This window comes from Lissotriton vulgaris, chromosome 7 (genome assembly GCF_964263255.1).
Source record: "Lissotriton vulgaris chromosome 7, aLisVul1.2, whole genome shotgun sequence".
In the NCBI taxonomy this organism is placed as follows: Eukaryota; Metazoa; Chordata; class Amphibia; order Caudata; family Salamandridae; genus Lissotriton; species Lissotriton vulgaris.
In genome coordinates, this window is record NC_141695.1 from 93,565,091 (window position 1) to 93,568,721 (window position 3,631).

The following is a 3,631-nucleotide window of genomic DNA, read 5'->3' on the forward strand; positions in this document are numbered from 1 at the left end:
GGCTCTCCTAAGTTCGGAACCTTGAAAAGGAGCTCTTATATAGGCAGAGTCCAAATAAAATGGCTCTCCAAAGTTCCGAGCTCTGCAGACAATACCTATATCTAAATGATAGAGCCTTAAAGGGATAAGGGATTTATTCAAGGTTCAGAGACTGTTGCTCTTTACCATAAGTAAGCTAGATCATATTACTTGATACCAATGTCAAGATGTTTGTATCCACAAGTTACTCCAAAGATACGGCATTTGTGCTCAAGTATCGCTTCTTTAGAGCCTACTGCTCACTGATTAGGTCCTTGAATTATGCCTATTGCACTTCGCATTAGAGACTTGGGGCCTATTGCACAATAACTAGTCTCTCCGCAGTTAACAGAGTATCACTGTTCTTCGAGGTCATCTACACAGTATTTCTCACTGACAGAGCCCATCATTCTGATATCACATCTCTTTATTTGCTGTTACTTTAAGCCCACACCTCAGTTCCTTGGTCTGAAAACAGAGCCTCTCCTCTAGACTCTTGTCACTTACAGGCTCTTGCTTGTTGAATCACAATTCAGAAACTCCAAATCCTCTCAGTAAATAATTAGAGTTGGTTGCTGGCTCCCAAAGCCTAAACTTGTCCTTAGCTGGCTGAGAGGTTCCAGGATGAGATGGTGCTGTACAGCTGGATAGAGTGGAATCACTTGGCAAGTGCTGTGGTTCTGATGAGTGAACATGCCTCACTCCATAGTGAAGGTTAGCAATAGTCCCAGTTGACATACTCCTTTATCATTTAAGAATGGAGCTCTGAGTAGATATGCAACATTTTAAAAGCAGCTTGTGAGACTACTAGACATGTTCTGTTATGATATGTTGTATTGTGCATTATGTTAATGCTGTTTGTGTTGCACAAAACTGCTTTTGGTGTGCCTTTTGGCCTTCATTACTAATGGCCCGGTAAATTGCAATGTGTGTGATGATCCGGTTCCACCACATATCACAATTATGGGTTTTGTGATAAATAAGAGCAGGTCAAACCTGCTGATATATATTGGATGAAACGTGCCCTCCAATTATTAGAGCATGCATGTTTTGGTGCAGTAAGCATCAAGATCCATATGCCATTTCACCAAAACCGGCAATTGGGTTGTATTTATCGCACCCAACTTAGCGTAGTTGATTTTATCCGATGCAATAAAAAATGTATTGTATTATATTGTACTCAAAATTAAATTACTCCTATTACCCTTGAGTAGGCGTTGATGCACTTTATGGTAGGTAGCAGGCTGTGTCGTAATATCACACTAATTACCAGGCCAACAGTAATGAGGGCAATAGTAGTCCAAATAGAGCACATCTGTAGTGTCATTGGCTTTAATAGGCCATAGAGAGGATGCATGGTTGCCAGATTGTTGTGCACTGGTTGGTGTACAGAGTTGTGGGTGATTGCCCACAATGTGTCATGGACGACATTGCTGCATACTCTGTCACTGCAGTTCCAAATAGCCTACCGCTTTTCCTTCTGTTGCCGCCATCGACGCAGCAGCATGTAGCTGGCGCGCCGACGTTACCGGGGTAGAAAATGGCCTTGATATCCGTGTACTCTGAAAAGGGGGAGGCATCGGGAAAAAATGTCACCTTGCCTGCTGTGTTCAAGGCTCCTATTCGCCCAGATATTGTGAACTTTGTTCCCTATGCTGTCAGTGAATTAGCAGGGCATCAAACTAGTGCTGAATCATGGGGTACAAGCCGTGCTGTTGCTCGTATACCTCGTGTACGTGGTGGAGGTATGCACAGGTCTAGCCAGGGTGCCTTTGGCAACATGTGTCGTGGAGATCGCATGTTTGAAAGCCTGGAATGACATCAAGCAGGTTTATGCATCCCAACGTATGCGTACTGGGAAGGGGAAGATGAGAAACTGCTGTTGCATTCACCGTAGAGGCCCCTGTATCATTTACAAAGAGGAGAATGGCATTATCAAGGCTTTCAGAAATATTCGAGGCATTACTCTGCTTAACGTTAACAAGCTAAATCTTCTCAGACTAGCTCCTGGTGGGTAGGTTGGGCATTTCCGCATTTGGACGGAGAGCGTCTTCCGTAAGCTGGATGAATTGTGTGGCACATGGCGTAAACTTGCAACGCTTAAGTCCAGCTACAACCTACCAATGTACAAGATGAAAAATACAGATCTTAGCAGGATCCTGAAAAGCCAAGAGATCCGAAAGGCTTTGCGTGCACCGAACAAAAAGATCAAATGCAGAGTTCTTAAGAAGAATCCTCCTAACAATTTGAGAATGATGGTAAAACTGAATCCATATGCAAAGACTGTACGCGGCAATGGAATCCTGCGGCATCTTCCCAAAGCAACACCAGAAAAAATTGAGAAGCCTGAAGATGTGAAAGTACCCAAGGAAGACTAAAAACCCAAAGAAGCCAAAAAGCCCATGGACCCCAAGAAAGTCAAGGGAAAACCCTGCAAATGAGCCTGAGATAACGTTCCCAAACAATGGTTCAAACTGGTTGTAAAACAGGTCTATGCCATAATAAAGTGCTCAAAAAAGAACTCCAGTTCTTCAGAGAAGCAAAAAAAAAAAACATGCAGCCTACCAGAGACAAATGGGTAGCAAACCATTAGGGGCCTAATTATGACTTTGGTTGTCCAGGGACCCCCAAACTTACAATGGAGCAGCAGTGGCAATCTGGCCACCGCTGCACTGGCGGTCGACCACCCGATTACAGTGGCTCGGTGGTCAAATGGCACAATATGATTGGCATACCTTTGCACCTGTTGCCGACCATTTGTTGAGGGTTGAGGACTTTGTTGGACCCCTTCTACCTGCATTACAACTTGCGGAACCCGCTTCGCGGGTCCCGCTGCGCACCAGAGCCACAGGGGAGGCTGATTGCTGCTGCGTGGGAAGGTCCAGGGCTGCGAGCGTGCGGGGCAGGACTTCGAATCCCAGAAGCCCCTGCACACCGCGCCTCTCGTCACCTGGCCGCTCTCCCTGGCCAACACGCCCCGCCTGCAATCTTCGAAAGGCTCGTGAGGATTGACCGTTGTGGGATACCTTTGCACCTGTTGCCGACCGTTTGTTGAGGGTTGAGGACTTTGTTGGACCCCCTTCTACCTGCATTACAACTTGCGGAACCCGCTTCGCGGGTCCCGCTGCGCACCAGAGCCACAGGGGAGGCTGATTGCTGCTGCGTGGGAAGGTCCAGGGCTGCGAGCGTGCGGGGCAGGACTTCGAATCCCAGAAGCCCCTGCACACCGCGCCTCTCGTCACCTGGCCGCTCTCCCTGGCCAACACGCCCTGCCTACAATCTTACGGACTACCTATTTAAGGGAAGGTTAGTACCCGCTAAGCGGGAGCGTGCGGGAGCGTCCCGGGAGAAGCCCGGAACAAGGGCGGGACCGTCTGTGGCCGTCCGGGGTCGCAGGAGGCCGGGCTGGGCCAGGCCATTTACATTTTGCTTGTTGTATGTATGTAGTATCTTTGCACTGTGTATAGCTAGCAGTGGTTTTTAGTTAGTACACCAAGCGCTTCTAATCTGGACAATCCACCTTTAACATGAGTCACTCTGCTCCGCCCGGTGTGAGTGTCTCTGTTCTGGGTCCCTTAGATAAATTCTTTAAGAAATCCGCCAAGGAGGTAGA

General features: G+C 47.5%; 1 pseudogene; it reads left to right on the top strand.

Moving 5' to 3' along the window:
- Positions 1–1,558: 1,558 nt before the first annotated feature.
- On the top strand, positions 1,559–2,459 carry LOC147700891 (large ribosomal subunit protein uL4 pseudogene; annotated as a pseudogene).
- The last annotated feature ends 1,172 nt before the right edge of the window (positions 2,460–3,631 follow it).